Genomic DNA, 20,768 nt, shown 5'->3' on the forward strand with positions numbered 1-20,768 from the left:
GAAAAACAAGTCATATCTTCTTTATATATGTAATAGAGGTCTTCACTAATATTCAAGTCAGTAGGGACATTTCACTATATTTTGAAATTAAGTTAAGTAAATAGAAGGTAACATTCAGAACCTATTTGCAGTGCCTAAACTTGCTTACAGCATGATTCTCATCCTCTTATGGTAGCTGTTCTAAGTTTTGTCTAGACCCTGGCATTGTTATCAGATACTTACATTTGCAACACAGTTGCAATTTCAAATTTACCCATAGGTGAGAGTCATGATGGACCGGAAGAAGTATGATGTGGAAAGCTGAATGCTCTTTTCCTCTCTTAAAGATTTCAAGTGAGTAGAATTTTTGCTGAAAACCTTTGTGTCTACAGGCTTTAAGGAAGTGTTGAGAGTCTGGGGACAGAGCAGGAAAATGTTGTGTTAGCCAGAGTAAGCTCAATTGGCATAAGAATAAAGGGCAGGTCACTGTATATTGGATTTTTCTATATTATCTGCCAAGATATGTCTTGGGGATTCTTGAAATTCTTCGAAGGAACACAACAGTTTTGACTTTCTGGCAACCAGTTTTGGAAACTGGTGAATAAAACTTGCTGCTTTGGAGCTTATTGCAAATACAATGAAAAAATAGAGCAGGAAAAAAGAAAGGGAAGGGAGGGAACTGATGAGAAAATTACTTATTTTCAGCTTAATGACTCTACCTAGGGTCTCTATGTACATGGGCATTAAGTGTAGTGATAATGTAACCTTAGCAGAGAATTGTAAGCATGTACTTTTCCAGAAAAGAAACTATTTCTGAATTTTTTCCCAGCCAACTTCAATCTCTTGGGTTTAGATTGCTAAAGCCTATTAGGTAATGGCTCCGTTTTACACTGACTACTGTCCTTGAATATTTGTTTTGCTCTAGTTGAATTCCTTTAGTATAATTCAAGTGCCTTGAGAAATAGCTATGATAAAACTTGTTCTCTTTGCAAAGATCTTAATATTTGGGAGGGTCAGGCTTTACTTCCAGCAAAATGCACCATTACAAATGATTATACTCTTTAAGTAGTATGTGAGTTATAACACAACAGTTTTTCCAAGTTAAATAATCACTAGCAGCAAATGTAGATCCAGGAAAAATGAATAATTGTGCACCATGCAAGAGAAATGAAGATCTAATTGTGCTTTAAAAGAGGAAGAAAGTAAAACCAGGCTCATGCCTATAATTCTAGCTACTCAGGAGGTTGAGAGCTGAGGATTGCAGTTCAAAGCCAGCCTGAGCAGGAATGCCCGTGAGATTCTTACCTCCAATTAAACACCAGGAAACTAGAAGTAGGGCTGTGGCTCAAGTGGTAGAGTGCTTGACTTGAGCTGAAGAGGTCAAGGACAGTGCCCAGACCCAGAGTTCAAGCCCCATGACTGAAAATAATAATAAAAAAGAGGCAGAAGAGATAAGATATTAGCATTGGCTCGTATAGAGTGTATGATTCCCACTTAAGCTGCTCAAGTTGCTTTCAATTAGAAAGGCTCTGCTATATTTTCATTCCTTTTCTGTTCTCCTCTTATCCTCCTTTTCTTGGCTGAACAGCAAAGTTCAGCAGCAACTCCAATTGATGGTTAATCAATTGCCTCTCTTAACTAGAACCCTATATCCAAACCAAGAAAGCAACTTGTGTAACTATTCAGCCACCCAGTGGACCAAAATTATCCTCTTTTTTTTCTTAAATCCCGCTAATGTCCTGGTGAATGATCTTTCAGTAGATAAGATAGAGGATGAGCAGGCTCAACCTGTTGGAGAGGTAGGTATAATTGCTTTCTTTTTCTAAAAGAGTGGTTTTTTTTGTGTATTGTATCCTATTAAATCAAGTTCACATATGAAAATCTGATAGCCTGATATAGATTAAAGAGGATTTATATAATATCCTTATGGAGGAATGTCAGCTGCAAGTGTGCACCACTGATACCTGATTGACAATGGCATTCATAATAAGAAAAAATAATAGCATGCCAATAGAGTGGCTCATGCCTGTAATCCTAGGAACTTAGTGATTGAAATATGGGATCATGGTTCTAGGCATAACTTTTAGATAACACATCAACCAGTAGTTGAGGTGGGTTGGTGGTAAGGGCTACCATTTCACTTATGACAGCAAGCATAAAACATGTTTATCACGATGTAAGCCTGCCTGGACAAAGAGTGAGAGGCTCTCTCGAAAATACCTATAGCTAAAAAGAACTGGAGGTATGGCTCAAATAGTAGGATCCCTGCTTAGCAAGCACAAAGTTCTGAGTTGAGGCCAGTACTGCCCCAAACAAGGAAAATAGAGTGTTTTGGTTAAAAAATCACACACACACACACACACACACACACACACACGTGTGTTGAATTATCACAATGAAACTGTACTTTTTTCAATTAAAATATGATGATGAAAACTATTTTGAAAAGAATAACATTAAATTCACTTGATTGATAGGGAAAACATGCCTCTCACCTATGACTGCATTAGATACCAAAACTTTGGCAATGAACATTTTCCTCCCTTGCATATTTTTTTTTAAATTTTATTTTATTTTATTTGAGAACATACTGTACACAGGGGTTACAATTACATGGGCAGGAAAATGCATACATTTCTTACCAAGCATTGCAGCCTCCTCCTTTGTTTACCCTTCACCTCCCTTCCCAGCCTCCCCCCTCCCCCCCACCCGAACATACCCCCCCTCCCCCCCCACCGACATTGTAAAGCTGGTTTTGACATGACATTTTGTACTTCTCATTGTTGCAACAGGTCCACCTGAATCCTTAAACGACTTGTTTGTCCCCGTCTCCTCCACATGTTATACTGACATCAAATATAGTGAAAGCGGGGGTTACACTGTGGGGGAGGGACATACAAAGCAACAAAGAAATAATATTATAAATGCGTTAGAAACACATGCATGAAAGAAACAAAAACATTAAAATACATATTTGAGGGTTCATTTTCCTAACATCACATTCTCTGACTTTTTCCACTTGACATACCTATACTAGATATTGCAAATAAGGGAAACCATGGGACCTATGTTTCTTTGGGCCTGGCTTACTTCACTTAATATAATTTTTTCCAAGCCTTTCCATTTCCTAACAAATGATGCAATGTCATTCTTTCTGATGGAGGCATAGAATTCCATTGTGTATATATACCACATCTTCTTGATCCATTCATCTACTGAGGGGCATCTGGGTTGGTTCCATATCTTAGCTATGGTAAATAATGCTGCAATAAATATAGTTGTGCTGCTAGCTTTAGTGTGGCCTTGTTTGTGATCATTTGGGTAAATGCTCAAAAGTGGGATTGCTGGGTCATTGGGGAGCTCTATGTGGAGTCTTTTGAGGAACCTCCATACTGCTTTCCAAAGTGGTTGAACAAGTTTACATTCCCGCCAACAATGAAGTAAGGTTCCTTTCTGTCCACATCCCCTCCAGCAGCTGTTGTTGTTAGAGTTCTTGATTTTTGCTGTTCTAACTGGAGTGAGGTGATATCTCAATGTTGTTTTGATTTGCATTTCTTTTATGGCTAGGGATGTTGAACATTTCTTCATGTGTCTATTGGCCATCCTTCTTTCTTCTTCAGAGAAGCTTCTCTTTAAGTCTTTCGCCCACTTACTTATTGGGCAGTTGTTTCTTTGAGGATTTGTTGTTGGGTGGTTTAATTTTTTGAGTTCCAAGTATATTTTAGATATGAGACCCTGTCCGTTGTATGGCTAGTAAAGATCTTCTCCCAATCCGTGGGCTTTCTATTGATCTTGCTAGCTATGTCATTTGCCCTGCAGAAGCTCTGCAACCTTATACAATCCCATTTGTCCAACCTTTCTTTGATTTGTTGTGTTTCCGGGTCTCTAATCAGAAAATTGCGGCCTGAACCGAGGAGACCCAGGGTTTCTCCTATTCCATCCTGTAATGTTTTCAGAGTGTCTGCTTTGAGTTCAAGGTCTTTGATCCATTTGGAGTTGATTCTGGTGCAGGGTGATATATAAGGATCTAGCTTTAGTTTTCTACATGTAGTTAACCAGTTTTGCCAGCACCATTTACTGAAGAGGCTGTCTGTCTTCCATTCTATTGTTTTAGCTCCCTTATCGAAGATTAGATGGCTATAGGTCTGTAGGTTCATTTCTGGGTTTTCAATTCTATTCCATTGGTCCTGAGGTCTGTTCTTATGCCAATACCAAGCAGTTTTGATTACTATGGCTTTATAGTAGAGTTTGAAATTTGGTACTGATATTCCTCCAGCAGTGTTCTTTCCGTTGAGGAGCATTTTTGCTATTCGGGGTCTTTTATTGTTCCATATGAATTTTTGGATTGCCTCTTCTATTTCCTTGAAGAATGACGGTGGAATTTTGATAGGTATTGCGTTGAATTTGTAGATAGCCTTGGGAAATATTGCCATTTTCACAATGTTAATCTTTCCAATCCAGGAGCATGGGAGGTTTTGCCATTTTTTAAGTTCTGTGTTGATTTCCTTTTTCAAGATTTGAAAGTTTTCATCATAGAGGTCCTTCACTTCTTTAGTTAAGTTAATTCCTAGGTATTTTATTTTTTGTGGGGCTATTACAAATGGAGTTGCTTTCCTAATTTCAGCCACACTTTTCTCATTGTTGGCATACAGAAAAGCCATTGATTTTTGGGGGTTAATTTTATAACCTGCTACTTTGCCGAAGTTTTGAATCAGCCTGAGTAATTTGGGAGTGGAGTCTATCTCCCTTGCATATTTTTACTCTTCAAGGGAATTTTTTAAATCTATGAACCATAGAGGAATTGGCAAGCCTTCTTTGTAAATTTCAAGAGCCATTTGCAAAGCTGCATGTATAGTCTTTCCTTGGAGCAGTGTTTACGATCTACTTTTCAACAACACCTTAGTGAACACAGTAATTGCAAAGAAAATACATGGCATGATGGAACCCTCATAGTGTCCTTGTTTGTCTCATTGCAGATGGACTCAGGAGCAATGGCAAATTTTAAGTATTCTCATCTCACTTGCTGAGGAACAAAGTAGGGAAAAAGGTTGGGTTTTCTTGCCAGGTTTTTCTGTTTGTTGTTGTTTAGAAAGCCAGCCTGACTCCAGGTCCTGATAGAAAAGGGAATTGGGAGTGTAGAACAAATATTGATAATCAAATGAAAATTGATACAATCTAGTACAATCCCAGAGAGCAGAATATTATTTTGGGGAGGTGGATTTTTGTTTATAAAATTTGGAACCAGGCACTGGTGGCTCATGCATGAAATCCTAGCTACTCAGGAGGCAGAGTAGCCATCGGTTCAAAGACAGCCTGGGCAGGACACTATGTGAGACTCTTATCTCTAATAAACCACCAGAAAACCAGAAGTGGGGATGTGGCTCAGGTGGTATGGTACTAGCTTTGAGCTTTGAGCTGGGGACAGGTCCCCAGGACCAGAGTTCAAGCCCCATGACTGATAACAACAAAAAATGGAATGATAAATGTGAGTCTGTATGTAGTGATTCTAGTTAAGTATTTTTCAAGGAAAGATGTTTCTACATATAAACTGCAATTAGGTGACATTTTACTGTTTTAAAAAGTCCCACAAGATTACCTTTCTTTTATAAATCAGTTTGAGTCCTTGCAGCAGCCCAATTTGGATATTAGTTTAATATAATTACTCCTTTAGTGGAGGTGATCATAGTTGAAAGACTCAGGATTTGATCTAGAACATAAAGGGATGAAAATCAAATCTAGGTTTGGGCCCTAATGTTCATAATCTGAGGTGTGGATTTCTGTTTATTAATGAGCAATGGGAAAACTGGTGATTATGCTGCATCTTCCAGCATGTAGGTGGACTCCTGAGATTTTTAAGGCCTACACAAATTCCAAAAATTCTCCAGCAGTATAAAGTGACCACAGGGTCACACAATTTGAGGTGGCGATAAACACATTTGAATGTTCTGTTCAATATAGTTAAGAAACCAAATCACACATAGCCTATATGGTACTAGGCAGATCATAGATTTACGAAAGTATGAGTCAAATTGCTAGAAGAGTGTAGGGGAACATGTACAAGTGCTGTAACTCTTCCTCAGCCCTTCAATCTCAGTCTTTCAGAATCCAGAAGTTAGTTAATCATATTTAATGATGTGCTCCCAATCATCCAAACATTTCTAAGCACTCATATCCAAAGTAGAGTGACAGTAGAACTGGAAGTGATTGTCAATTAACCTTTTTCCTACTATGGTGCTATACATCTACAGTACAGCTGGGTTAAAATATATGAGCATGCACCCCTAGATCTCCCAGATGATGTACCACTCTCATAGAGATAGTGTGAGTATGAAACACTATGACTACACAGATACAAGCATATAATCTAGAATAAAAAGGATGTAAGGCTATCACAGGATGAGTACTTCATATTTTAAGTAGTAAGATTTCTGTATATTCATATTTTCTGTGCAAAGAAATTACTAACTTTCAAAGGTTGAGAAAATAAAGATAGGAGAATATTCTGTCAAGAATGGAATAAAGACTCTCAACAAAGATTTTTTTAATCAATGTCCAAGTCCACAGACAGAGACAATATGAATAGCTAGGGGATCTTGTGAGAAGATAGGTTCTTGGAGGGAGATCAGTGGCAATTTAGGTGGATTGTGAATAAGAAGAAAGAATCATGGGATTCTGGTATTAAAACATAGCAAGCATTTCAGTATTTATCCTCCTATTAGACTGGTCATTTCACACATCTTGGGGTGCCTTTATTTAAAAACCAGTGTACTTTACTTAAAACTCCATTTCTCATCTCCATCCTGCTCCTCTCATTTGCTTTAACTTCTTTCCATATGTCTCCATCAGATAATAATCCTGATTGATTCATGAGCACCCTTATGATCTTGCAGACTGTCATTCTGAGTCTTTGTCGTTCTCTTCAAGGATTTACTAGCGATTCTGTCTTAAGATGAGGATGAAGAAGATCAGGTAAGCTCACTTAATTTCATTTCACTTAGCATCATCTTATATGGTCATATGTACATGACTTTTGAATTTTTCAGATCATCTAATAAGAATATCCTATATGTATGCTAATTATTGCAAATAAGGGAAACTATGGGACCTAAATTTCTTTGGGACTGGGTTACTTCACTTAATATGATTTTTTCCAAGATATGGACACAAGAGGTCTGTCTTTATTGTTATTGCTTTAAATGTATCATATGATTTTATTAGTTGCTGTTGTTGTTTCCTTTGTATGTTCTTCCCCCTATTGTATATCCCCTGTTGTCACTGTACTTGATTTTGGTACCCTGCATCTTGTATATACATTTTTCTAATCTAGAGTGGGGAAGGGGAACAACAAAATGCTGAAACAAGGACACAGGATTACGCATTGCAACAAGGAAACCCACAGGACAGTATATTGGAATCAAACTTTGCAACTTTGGGCGGAGGCTTGGGGGGATTGGGGAAGGAGTGTGGGAGGTAGCAGGGGGGGGGGTAAGGGATAGTGGGACAACAACAAGGGAAGGGGTAACAATGATGGACAAGAAATGACTCATTGACTTAGTCATGTAACTATAACCCCTCTGTACAGCATCTTTACAATAAAAAAGAATTACAACTGTCTAAAGATGAAAAAGAAATAAAAACAGCTCATTGTAAAATTTTTTTTATTATTGCCAAAGTAATTTTAGGACCTCCAGTCTCCTTTGACACCTTGCATGTTTTAGCAGGAGTAAGTTGCTCTCTTCTAATCTTTCTCTTCTATAGAGTTGACTACAATTTTCTATCTACTTCCCATTTTTACCAAGTGATAATAAGCCCTATGCTCCAGGACATGGCACAATCAGATTCTCATATGGATTTCTTCTCTGTAATTAGAGGTAGAAAATGAAGATGAAGAATATGGTATATAATATGGAATCTCTTGAAAAATGAATCTATTAGATGATGGAAAAGGTGGGAGAGTCTTGGTTTTTGTTGTGTAGAATTCCATTTTCAGGATTTTGCTTTCAATATGAGATAGAGGTATGGTTCTAGAAATTCATAATCCAGGTAATGAAAATTAGATATTCTCTGTAGCATCTGGAATCAGGCATTTCTATTTTGACGATGTGGTATTGTGCATGTTTGGTGCCTGGCCTATGTGTGCATTCAAGTGGTTTGAATGTGATTGTGCTTTGTGCCTTTGTGTGTTAGTGTTTTATTAGCTATCTGTAAAACTAGTTGTCATGGTTAATATTTTCAATAATCAATCATGATTATTACTACACTATTATAAATGTGGGTGAATTAATAAAATTATAATTGACACAGGAGGCAATTATGGGGAGATAGGTCTTTGACCTTCAGATAATGTAACCAGAGGAAGGAAGCACCATGATCATGTTCAAAATTTGTCTTCCTTCTTTGAGCCTGGCCATACTCTTTGTGTTCTAGGGAGAAATGCAGTAATGTGAAGAGAAGCAATAGATTTCTCTAAGGGATAAAGTGATCATGTGACTTATGTCTAGGACAAAGGTAAAATTTTACACTTTCCAGAGAAGCAAATAGAGTCTTATGATAGCAGCAAATCCATAAGGTAACTATACCTATACCTACCACTTAAAATAGTTGGGATTACTTGGGTAGGTCTATGCATCAATGGGTATCATGGTAGCTCAGTTCCATCAAGATAAATAAACAAAATATGAAGTGATGACTTTAGTAACTTATCCAATATTTGTGTAAAGAGACTATTATTTTCTGAAATTCTATTTTGTTGTAGCTACGATCAATTTTACTATAAAACATGAAAAAGAGCTAGATTTAAATGTCAGTTATTTCATAAATGCTACACTTGAAGCATCAGTAACCTAGACATGTTGCATTTGTAGGTCATAGTTTCCCAGTAGTTCTGATGGAGACATGCTGTGATAGCACCCTCTATCTTGCAGAAAAGAATCTTGAGTGCACAAAGAGGGACAGTATTTCTATTGGTAGTAGAAAACATAAATCCCATCTATGCCATGGTAGGTCATAGTGGATATCATGGTTGTGGTCAGGAGAATCAGCTTCCCCACTTCACCTGAGTGACTCAATCTCATGTAGCAACTACTAACTAGAAATGAGTAGGATCTGGGGTCCTTATTTCTGCCAGAAGTGCTGTTTGTGTTCTTTCTAAAATCTTAAAGGGAACAAGTACCTTTCATTTTATGATTTCATTTTCCTGTGTGATGACAACTGAAGTTGTTGAAAGAAAGCAGGAGTCTGGTACCAAGCCTCTTGTAGACTGGCAGACATATATTTGTAAAGACAGAAGGTATCATTAGCTCCATTATAGAGGATATACAGGCCTGGGAAAGTAACCGTTTTCCACTTTTCATCTGCTTCTGGAAAATTCCTGATAGCCAGTGATAGGGACTGATATGGGTGGTCTTTTATGGCCCTTTGAATGACCCAGATGCCATCAGTTTCAGTGAGTGTCTCCTATATATCATTATTGGACAGTCCTAAAAACTACATCATTCCAGTGACACAGGTTGTGATCCTGGCCCTGGATGGGCACTGTAGTGGCAAGTCTGTGTTATCCTTATTGCGTGTCATCCATGCTAGAGCTCAAAATTGATTACCAGCTGATGCCTAAATATTGGGCAAGAATCTCTCTCAGCTGTCAAGGCTTTCTGTACTCAATTTATCCTCCCTGTTGTGCCCAATGTGTATTAGGTCCTGATCTTATCTTGGAGAATAGTGTTTTTCATGCCTTTTGGTTCTACTGTTATTGCTCATTCTACATGGAGTGAGTTGGATCAGGCAGGTTTCCATCTGGGCCTGAATAGACCACCTTGTATTGATTTCTTGATGGCATCAGATGGCCTGGTCCCTGTGCATAAATTTCAGACCTGTTTCAATATGAATGATCAGATCATTGTAGTAAACACTCTGCCTAGGAACACCTACACATAACAGGGTAAGTCTCTCATCTTCAGACTGTAGGACTTTGCCTTCCAAATGCAAGTCACTACAAGGAAGTGTTATTTTTCTTTTAATGTTTATCTTTAAAGATTCAAAACTTTATCCCAACAGCCATACTCCTTTTTGCCAGCACATGTATTTTTGACATACAGAACATCCCCATGTTCTTTTTTTGGGGGGGGGGGTCCAGTCGTGGGGCCTGAACTCTGGGCCTGGGCGCTGTCCCTTAGCTCTTCAGCTCAAGGCTAGCGCTCTACCACTTGAGCCACAGCGCCACTTCTGGCTTTTTTCTTTTTGTTTATGTGGTGCTGAGGAATCGAACCCAGGGCCTCAGGCATGCGAGGCAAGCACTCTACCACTGAGTCACCTTCCTAGCCCCATCCCCATGTTCTTATGGGCAGTAGCTCTAAGCCTGCCCTGGTATCTACCATTGGTCTCAGGTGCCTCCCTGTGTTCACATCAAAGTTGCAAACTCAGATTAACAGTTGGAAATTGGAGCCAGGATGCAGTAGTGGAAATGATGTGCTGAAAGATAATTCCTTCCTCAATTCTCTTTCATTTAAGGGTTTCAAGTGATTGCAATATTTTTACTGAAAGCCTTGGGTTACACTGAGCTTACAGAGAGGGGTGAGGAGTGAGAAAAGATCAGGAAAAAGTGTGAGCCAGCTTGATCTCAACTGCCATAGTTAGGAAGGGAGTGCCACCTTGTGATATTCCACTATTCATGTTTTTCAAGCCAATTTAATGAAGAAATTCAACATCTCAAGTTCAGAGGACAACCTTTCAGGTGAGTAGCAACACACCAGGGTTATCCCAGTGAAGCCATTTGGGGAACTTTGCTGCTTTGGAGTCAGGCATGAGTAAGTACTGGAAAGGGGAAAAAGAAAATAAAGGGAAAGAGTGTGAATGGAGCAGAACAAAGGAAAGCAGAGGAAAGGACAATAAAAGAAAAAGGAAGTCAAAGGAAAGGCATAGAATAAAACACTGACTTCTTCTTCTGACTTAATGACAGTAGCAATAGGCTTTGTATTTTTTAACTTTGTTTATGCTGTGATGTAAGTCCTATTCTCAACGTGGTATTTGCACAGGAACTCTAGAAGAGCACCTATTTTCTCCCTTTGCACAGTCAATATGAAAGGGTTAGCTTTTGTTATTTGAAAGCTTTTGTGAAAGAAGGCCAAATGATTCTTCTGTTTTGAACTTTTTACTGTCTTAGGACATTTATCTTGTTGACATGAAAGATGAAACGGTGAGCTACATACAAAGAAGGAATATTTCTTTCTCAGCCCTCTAAAGGCTAGGCAGGGGGAAATTCAAGATAACAACCTTGAGTTCAGTGAAGATGTTCTTGCTGAGACTTCTGGTGGTATAGAATTTTCACTCAAATACTTGACCTGGAAACAGAGCAGCTGTGGCAGGACAAAGAGGCAGGCAGTGTAAGGGTGGGCAGAAAGAGAAGTCACTGTCACAAACAGAATATCATGGAGACAGTGATGACCTCTTGTAAGAAGAGAATGTCACAAACACGGATCCCTCATCAGGCTTGAGAAAGACATTGTAGGGATAGGCAAGTGTGGTTGCTGATGTGAGGTGACACATCTCTAGGAGCAGCAGGGCTCTGAATTCCCATTTCAAAACCAACTCTCATCCTTTCCTTTTGGAAATCTGTCACTGCTACTTTTCCTGGTCACTCAGCAGATGACTTCGGCAGCAGCAAAGAAGGAAACAGCATTGTGAGTTTAATTCATTTCCCCTTTCACTTCATTTCTTTTCATTTTTACTACTGGGAATTGAAGTCAGGATATCCTATTTGCTAGGAAAGTTCTCTCTTAATTGAGCCAGGAACCTAATCCTGTGTTTCAGATACTTAAGGAGTGTCTCTTCCTTTTGTCTAATGCAGATTTACAATAACATTTTTGCCTCCAGAGTAGCTGTGACCATGGGTGGCATCCCCACTATGGGTCTAATATGTGCTGGGGTTCCCTGACTTTACACTCCAACTTTGATTATCCTCTCAGCCTCATTAATAGCTGAGATTACTCCTGTGAACCATCTTGCCTTGCATTTTCTTTTTTTTTTTTATTGTGAAAATACTGTACAGAGGGATTTCAATTACATGGGCAAGATAATGAGTATATTTCTTATAAAACATTGTAGCCTACTCCTTTGTTTCCCCTTCCCATCCCTTCCCATCCTTCCCCTGCCCCCCACCCAATCTTCCCACTCCCCCTCTCCCCTCTTCCCACCCTCCCCCCTGCACCAAAGTTGTAAAGTTCGTTTGCGACATAATGACTTGTACATCTCATTGTTGCAATGGGTCCACCTGTATCCCTATGTAAACGATTTGTTTTTCCCCTTCCCCTCCACAAATTATACCAACATAAAATACAGTGAAAGCAAGGGTTCTACTGTGGGGGAGGGACATACAAAGCAACAAAGAAATCATCTTATAAATATGTTAGAAACAATAGCAAGAAATTAAAACCACTTGAGTCATTATCTTGGGGTTCATTTTGCCTAACATCATCTTATCTGACCTTTTCTGCTTGACTCAGACATATACTAGATATTGCAAATAAGGGAAACCATGGGACCTATGTTTCTTTGGGCCTGGCTTGCTTCACTTCATATAATTTTTTCCAAGTCTTTCCATTTCCTAACAAATGGGGCAATGTCATTCTTTCTGATGGAGGCATAGAATTTCATTGTGTATATATACCACATTTTCTTGATCCATTCATCTACTGAGGGGCATCTGGGTTGGTTCCATATCTTAGCTATGGTAAATAATGCTGCAATAAACATAGTTGTGCTGGTAGCTTTAGTGTGGTCTTGTTTGGGGTCATTTGGGTAAATGCTCAAAAGTGGGATTGCTGGGTCATAGGGGAGCTCTATGTGGAGTCTTTTGAGGAACCTCCATACTACTTTCCGAAGTGGTTGAACAAGTTTACAGTCCCACCAATAATGCAGTAAGGTTCCCTTCTGTCCACATCCCCGCAAGCATCTTTTCTTATTAGAGTTCTTCATTATAGACATTCTAAGTGGGGTGAGGTGATATCTCAAAGTTGTTATGGTTTGCATTTCTTTTATGGTTAGGGAGGTTGAACATTTCTTCATGTGTCTACTGGCCATGACTAATAGGCATAAGAATTTTTTTAAGATTCAGTTCTTTTTTTTGGGGGGGGGTCTGGTCCTGGGGCCTAAATTCTGGGCCTGGGCGCTGTCCCTCAGCTCTTCAGCTCAAGGCTAGCGCTCTATCACTTGAGCCACAGCACCACTTCCGGTTTTTTCTTTTTCTTTTTTAAATTTAATTTCATTTTATTTGTGAACATACTGTACAGAGGGGTTACAATTACATGGGCAGGATAATGTGTACATTTCTTACCAAGCATTGCAGCCTCCTCCTTTGTTTACCCTTCACCTCCCTTCCCAGCCTCCCCCCTCCCCCCACCCAATCATACCCCCCCTCCCACCCCACAAACCGACATTGTAAAGCTGGTTTTGACATGACATTTTGTACTTCTCATTGTTGCAACAGGTCCACCTAAATCCTTAAACGACTTGTTTGTCCCCATCTCTTCCACATGTTATACTGACATCAAATATAGTGAAAGCAGGGGTTACATTGTGGGGGAGGGACATACAAAGCAACAAAGAAATAATCTTATAAATGCATTAGAAACACATGCATGAAAGAAACGAAAACATTAAAATACATATTTAAGGGTTCGTTTTCCTAACATCACATTATCTGACCTTTTCCGCTTGACTCATACCTATACTAGATATTGCAAATAAGGGAAACCATGGGACCTATGTTTCTTTGGGCCTGGCTTACTTCACTTCATATAAGTTTTTCCAAGCCTTTCCATTTCCTAACAAATGGGGAAATGTCATTCTTTCTGATGGAGGCATAGAATTCCATTGTGTATATATACCACATTTTCTTGATCCATTCATCTACTGAGGGGCATCTGGGTTGGTTCCATATCTGAGCTATGGTAAATAATGCTGCAATAAACATAGTTGTGCTGGTAGCTTTAGTGTGGTCTTTTTTGTAAACATTAGGGTAAATGCCCAAAAGTGGGATTGCTGGGTCATAGGGGAGTTCTATGTGAAGTCTTTTGAGGAACCTCCATACTGCTTTCCAAAGTGGTTGAACAAGTTTACATTCCCACCAACAATGAAGTAAGTTTCCTTTCTGTCCACATCCCCTCCAGCAGCTGTTGTTGTTAGAGTTCTTGATTTTTGCTGTTCTAACTGGAATGAGGTGATATCTCAATGTTGTTTTGATTTGCATTTCTTTTATGGCTAGGGATGTTGAACATTTCTTCATGTGTCTATTGGCCATCCTTCTTTCTTCTTCAGAGAAGCTTCTCTTTAAGTCTTTCGCCCACTTAGTTATTGGGCAGTTGTTTCTTTGAGGATTTGTTGTTGGGTGGTTTAATTTTTTGTTCCAAGTATATTTTATATATGAGACCCTTGTCCGTTGTATGGCTAGTAAAGATCTTCTCCCAATCCGTGGGCTTTCTATTGATCTTGCTAGCTATGTCATTTGCCCTGCAGAAGCTCTGCAACCTTATGCAACCCCATTTGTCCAACCTTTCTTTGATTTGTTGTTTCTGGGTCTCTATTCAGAAAATTTCGGCCTGAGCCAAGGAGACCCAGGGTTTCTCCTATTCCATCCTGTAATGTTTTCAGAGTGTCTGCTTTGAGTTCAAGGTCTTTGATCCATTTGGAGTTGATTCTGGTGCAGGGTGATATATAAGGATCTAGCTTTAGTTTTCTACATGTAGTTAACCAGTTTTGCCAGCACCATTTACTGAAGAGGCTGTCTGTCTTCCATTCTATTGTTTTAGCTCCCTTATTGAAGATTAGATGGCTATAAGTCTGTAGGTTCATTTCTGGGGAAGAAAGCTTTGGTACCAGATTCAGGCCATGAGTTCAAGCCTTAGTATCAGCACACACAAAATATAAATAGGGCTAGGCATTGGGGGCTCACAACTGTAATCCTAGCTACTCATGAGATCTGAGGATTGAGGTTCAAAGTTAGCCAGGGCAGGAAATTCTGTGAGATGCTTATCTGCAATTAAACACCAGAAAACTGGAAGTGGCACTGTGCCTCAATTGGTAGAGCACTCACCTTGAGCTGAAAAGCTCAGGGACAGTGCCCAGGAATGTTCAAGCCCATGACAGACCAAAAAATAAAAATAAAAATTTACTTTGTTTCTGCTAAAATTGGCACTAGAGGGTTTAATAAGATAGAGGGGAAACTTTCAAACTGAAAAGGAACTTAATGCATGCATCCAAAATTTGCTTTGAAGCCAGGCACCGGAGCACACGACTGTAATCCTAACTATTCTGTAGGCTGAGATCTGAGGATTGCAGTTTGAAACCAGCTCAAGCAGAAACATCCATGAGACTCATATATCCAAAACCCACGAAAAATCTGGAAGTATAGCTATACCTCAAGTGGTACAGAAATAGCCTTGAGCAAAAATTACCTCATACACAGTGCCAAGATCCTGAGTTCAAGTCCCAGTATAGACAGGCAGGCAGGCAGACACACACACTCACACACACATATACACACAGACAGCTGTCTTGAATTGAGACAAGATTGTCATAGTACATTATTACAATAGAATAGTAGGTAGGCCTAAAAGTCCTGAAGGAGTCCATTTTCTTTTTTTAATGTTATTTTATTGTAAAGATACTGTAAAAATAGGTTATAGTTACATGAGTAAGGTAATGAGTACATTTCTTGTTGAGCATTGAAGGAGTCTATTTTCTAAACAATAATCTCACTCCTAGTCTCAAGACACTTTCATTCCTGGGCATTCATACACAAATCTACAAGGCCAGAGTGGTGCAATACTGTCCTAGATTTATTCATGAATGTTTCTTGCTTTTGGACAGCAGCAGCCAGAAATAGGCCTGGTTCCACAGTCGTTGCTGTCATGTTCTTATTTCACTGCAGCTTGGTAGCTAGATTCCTATTTCCCACAACTGTAGGTGACTGGTGATAATGTATGGAAACCACATCCCTTTAGGACTCTGCAGCTTCACCCACATGGTCAGGGCTCTTCTTCCAGTGTCTTCTCTGCTGCTACTGTGCCATCCAGAAAATGTCTCCCTTCTGTAATGATGAAAGAAATATTTAGGTGGAGAACATTTAAATCCAGAACTGTCATCAATGAACTGCTGAAAAGTTCTGGCAACATGGGAAAAGGTTTTGATATTATTTATTTTTAAATTGTGAAAATTATGCAATCCAAGTGATTTAATTAGGGCTTCATGCTTACTAGGTAAGGCATGTCTCTGTAGCTAATGCTATTCAAGTTATGACTCCAGGTATGAAAGACAAAGAATAGTTTCCATTTGAACTTAGAAAACCATGTATATTTTAGTTTATGAAGAAGGGATCTGGACAGGTACTAGTGTCTCACAGCAGTAATCCTAACTACTCAGGAGATTGAGATTTGAGACATTTAGTTCAAACCCAGCCTTGGCAGGAAAGTCCTATTAACCAATCTCCAATTAAACAACCTGTGGATAATCTAGTGGATTTTACAAGGTCCTCACTTTAAGGGTCCTTTAACCATTTCAGAATTCAGAAATGTTATCCTTCACTTTTCCACTCTCTAACTTCTCTCATTTACTTTTATGTAATCCCCTTCTGATCGTACCTGTTATTAATTTTCTTCTTTATTCATTTATCATACACGGTCAAGTAAAATAGAGCCCCATTTTGGCTTTAGTAACTCAGTAATTCACTTATCCATAGGTAATAGGATAAGTGAATTGGAAAATAGAACTTCAGAAGTTTCATAAAACAGAGGATCTAGAGAAAAAAGTTAAGAGTCTGGAAAAAACTCAGAATCTATGAAAGAGAAGTCCAGAAATTGGCAGACTCAGCTAAGAAATCACATCTACACATAATTGGGATCAAAGCTGGGGAAGAATAATAGTAAAGGTATCAAAAATCTATTCTGTCAAATAATAGCCTAGAACCCCACTTTTTTAAAATGTGTCATTCATGGGGCCTGACCTCTGGGCCTGGGTGCTATCCCTCAGCTCTTCAGCTCAAGGTAGCAACCTACCACTTGAGCCACAGTGCCACTTCTGACTTTTTCTGCTTATGTGGTGCTGAGAAATCAAATCCAGGGCCTCATGCATGCGAGGCAAGCCCTCTACCACTGAGCCACGTTCCCAGCCTGAGAACCCCACTTTTAAGAAGAAAGTCTTACTTGCTTAACAGGAGCATATAGTACTATCAGTAGACTGGATCCAGGAAGAAACATTTTTACATAATAAAAACATTAGACATGAATATCAAGGAGCTGATTTTAAATGCAGCAAAACTAAAGGCCATATTACAATGAAAAGAAAATCAGAATTACTGCCGACCGCTCCATCTAAATCATCAACAAATGGAGAGCTTGGAATGGTATAGCCCAAACACTGAAGATCAACAACTGCCAACCCAAAATGGTCTACCTAGCAAAACTACCATTTACATTAATTAGATATTGAAATTAAAACAAAGATTAAAGGAATTCAGGACACTATAAACCAGCATTACAAAGAATTCTAAAGGGGGGGGGGAATACAATCTGAAGAAAACAATCAAAGTCAAAGAAACACATCAGATAAAAAACTACTAGAAAAGAAATTTAGTTAACACCAGAAAAGGGAAAAAAACAAAATACAAGAAATCAAGAAAAAGCCAGGAAACATGATATATCTCTCTATAATAACCTTAAATATTAATGGAGTCAATTATCCAATAAAAAGATGAAGAATAAAAGATTGTATCAAAAAAAAAGAACCATCCATTATTTGTATTCTCTTTTGGGCTATTTTTAATTGTTTAAAACTTCCAATAAATATGATACAGGTAATCTATTACCTGTATGTCACATTTATTGAATAAATAAAAGATATTAATCTCTGATTTTAGATAAGAGAATTCAGATACAGACATTTGCATATTATTATATCTTTAGATAAAGAGAACCATAACAAATGTCATAAAGGCTGTCAACCTAAATTAGAATATAGCAGTATTACAAAAAAGAAGCACAGTCTCAAGCATAGAGTCTTTCATTCCTCCACCACCCAACCACAAAAACAAAAGGAAATCAGTAATAATTGTATGAAGCTCTCGTCTTCTGTACTTGTTATAATGATCTACTAGGTGGATTGTACACCAAGCACATTGGAGAAGCCTTAAATGTACTGGAGAGAGGATATAAAGAAGGAAAAGGAGGTGATTATATGATGATATTTCTATTACTAAAATATAATCAATTAATTTTTACTTTGCATATTTAGTGATCTCATTTTCCCCAAAAACTGAGTGAACCCAATTTTCCTACCAATTCTGTATTTTTTACTGTGACTATAAGAATCAGGAATAGTGTAGGTTTTTCAGATAATTTTCCTATGCATTCTAAAATTCTAAATAAGAAAGTCTGCAGTTTAAATGAATTAAGTAAACACAAAAATTAATGTTGCTATAAGAGGAATTCGGTGCAAATCTGAAAAAGTTTGGCTTTCTCAGTAATAAGAATGCTAATAAAGGAACACATGAATCAAGGTGATGATGGCATATGTATGTAAACCTAACTGTTCTGGAGTGTTAAGATCTGAAAATTACAGTTTAAAGCTAGCCCAGATGAGAAAGAATGTCTTATTTCCATTTAACTACCAAAAATCTGGAAGTGGAGATGTGGCTCAAGTGTTAGAATAATTCTTATCTTAAGCAAAAATCTCAGAGATAGCATCCAGGTGCTGAGTTCAAGTCCCACGACTTCTGGCCCCAGAAAAGGCATCAGAATCTAACAGAAAATCATTGATCCAAAATGTCTACCTTTGGTGTATGAATCTAGTTCTAGGTGATCAGAGCAGGAAAACTGCTCAAGCAGAACTCTTTATAAGCCTTCGGGAAGTGTTCGTTTCCAGGTACTACTTGACTAAATCAAGAATTCCAATATAACCCAACTGACAAATTCTGAAACAAACATCTGTCACTTTCAAGCAAATCCATGAATAACTTTATTTCCCAAATATGTCCAAACAAAGAATGAGTAAGCCTTGGATGAAGCCATGAAAATCACTCCTATTAATAATAGGATGACCCTCCCAGTATACTAATAAATACCACTTTAGTTTACTCATTAGTTCTCTATGATATTTTTTTTTTTAAATTTAGGGGTGGGCAAATTGATGAAGGGCCAGTTTCTGAAGCATGAAGATTGAGATTCATAATCTGTGAGGCGACTTATCCTGTCTACTACCCTTCTTAGGACATGTTCTATGAAATATTATCATGATGTTTCCAATTACAAAAATCTTTTAAAAAAATCTGAGAAAGTAACTAATACCTATTAAATGTAACAAAGAAATAATTGCTTTAATATATGCCACAATTATGTAGTATGTAATGATAAAAATCCCTTTCTACATGGCAAAATGTTCCAAATTTGTGTAGTTATTTTAACCCTGCATATTTGTGTAATCAGATTTCTTAACGTGTATTGTCTTATTCTCTAGATAATTTCCTTTTACCATTCTTGTAATGTGAATGTCTAATCATTTTATGTTTTTCTCTAAACCGATTTCACCCTTTTTATGTAAAAGAACGTATTATTATTGTTTTTCAATCTATATGAGTATTTTTATTGCCTCTATCTCTAGTGCCCCATTGAGCAACTATAGTAACGACTCCATTAAGTGATTTTATAGAGACATAATTTCTCTGTGGTCCTTTTGATGATCTCTAATTATTTGTTGATATGTAAACACTAACATACTTTCCCCTTGATTCTAAGCATTATTTGCTTGCTATGGTTCATATGAGCCCTTTCATTACACTTTCGACAGTTGAGAGAAAGTGTTGTCTAATCAGTCTTGTGTATGAAGTTTGTCAAAAATAGCTTTAGTTACATTAGCAAATTACTTCCTTTTTCATTATTAATATTTATATTATTTATATTTACATTACATTTTCATATTTTATGTCATTATTTTCATTTTAGAATAGACTTTTGGATAACAAAATGGCAAAAGTTTAGATATCGGATTCAGTATTTTCCAGTGTAGTAATCTTTTGTTTTAAAAATTTCTGAGTTGGTTGGGCATTTGTGAAATGTTTGTTCTATAGCAGAACATAGGCAAAACTCTACAGTTTCAATCAGGATTCTTTACTGTCTGCTCCACAGTGTCAAAAGTCAAGGAATTTTCTCTGTATATCAGTGTGTGAATGTGCTACAGCTTTTTACTTAAAAATAGGGTTGTTTAAGTCTCTGTGTTGCAACCTTTAAGAATATACAATTGAAAGGGCATATATTAGAAATTTAAGCAAATGAAGTGATCTTGGTCAATACACTCAGTTTTTTTCTAGTACAAATAGTATGAAACTTTTTCTTACATTCCAAGGTATCAGTACCTCTAAAAGCAATGTTCTTAGAAAAGTCTTTCTGGGGGCTGGGAAAGTGGCTCAGTGGTATGGCACTTCCCTTGTATGCATGAGGCCCTGGGTTCTATTCCCCAGCACCACATAAGCAAAAAGAAGAAAAAGCCAGAGGTGGCACTGTGGCTCAAGTGGTAGAGCATTAGCCTTGAGCTGAAGAGCTGAGGGACAGTGCCCAGGTCCAGAGTTCAGGTCCCATGACCAGACCCCACCCCCCAAAAAAAACGTCTTTCTGGAAATTGACTATAACTAAAATGTGGGAGATGAGGGAGTGCAATGTATTTTCAAGATGGTACTTAATACTGCATTATAACAAATTTTTTCCCAAAGTTCTTTGAATTTTACAAACCCTTTCCCCTCACTCATCTGA

General features: G+C 38.0%; 1 pseudogene; it reads right to left on the reverse strand.

Annotated features, from left to right (window-relative positions):
• Positions 1-249: 249 nt before the first annotated feature.
• Positions 250-20,768, reverse strand: part of LOC122126975 — a 60,847-nt pseudogene continuing 40,328 nt past the window's right edge.

This window comes from Dipodomys spectabilis, unplaced genomic scaffold (assembly GCF_019054845.1).
Source record: "Dipodomys spectabilis isolate Male_0828 unplaced genomic scaffold, ASM1905484v1 ptg000295l, whole genome shotgun sequence".
Lineage (NCBI taxonomy): Eukaryota > Metazoa > Chordata > Mammalia > Rodentia > Heteromyidae > Dipodomys > Dipodomys spectabilis.